At 40.9% G+C, this 401-nt stretch overlaps 1 protein-coding gene across 1 annotated transcript in view; it reads left to right on the top strand.

Annotated features, from left to right (window-relative positions):
• Window positions 1-401, top strand: part of LOC119593767 (PDF receptor-like) — a 172,227-nt gene that overhangs the window by 168,750 nt on the left and 3,076 nt on the right. The window lies entirely within an intron of this gene.

The following is a 401-nucleotide window of genomic DNA, read 5'->3' as shown; positions in this document are numbered from 1 at the left end:
AAGAGCAATCGTTTAGCGTAGGAGGAAAACACAATTAAAGTGAAGTGAATAGGGAAGTGACATTTGAGAAGGAAAAGACAGAGAGGGAAGGGGGGGGCGGTGAAGAGTACGGAAAGAAAATTGTCTAATATTCTTGAACCAAAAATTAAATGTTGAATACATGTCACTTCCAGAGTGTACCAAGAGTTCCTCTGTGATTACCCTGTAAGTACTTTCAACAGGTCTCATGTTTTCCTTTTTTCAAGTGAGTTCCCCTTACTCTTGATCTCTCTCTTTTGTACCCTCTCAAGTGTCTCCTTTTCTTTTTCTTCTTTATCATCCTCTTTCGCCTTTCTGCTCTCACTCACTTCTTTTCCCCTTTCCTCGTACTCTTCCCTGCCTTCCTCCTTAACCTTTTTCTC

This window comes from Penaeus monodon, chromosome 32, assembly GCF_015228065.2.
Source record: "Penaeus monodon isolate SGIC_2016 chromosome 32, NSTDA_Pmon_1, whole genome shotgun sequence".
Taxonomy (NCBI): Eukaryota; Metazoa; Arthropoda; class Malacostraca; order Decapoda; family Penaeidae; genus Penaeus; species Penaeus monodon.
The sequence above is the reverse complement of the archived record's forward strand: the minus strand, read 5'-3'. Positions and strand labels throughout refer to the sequence as shown.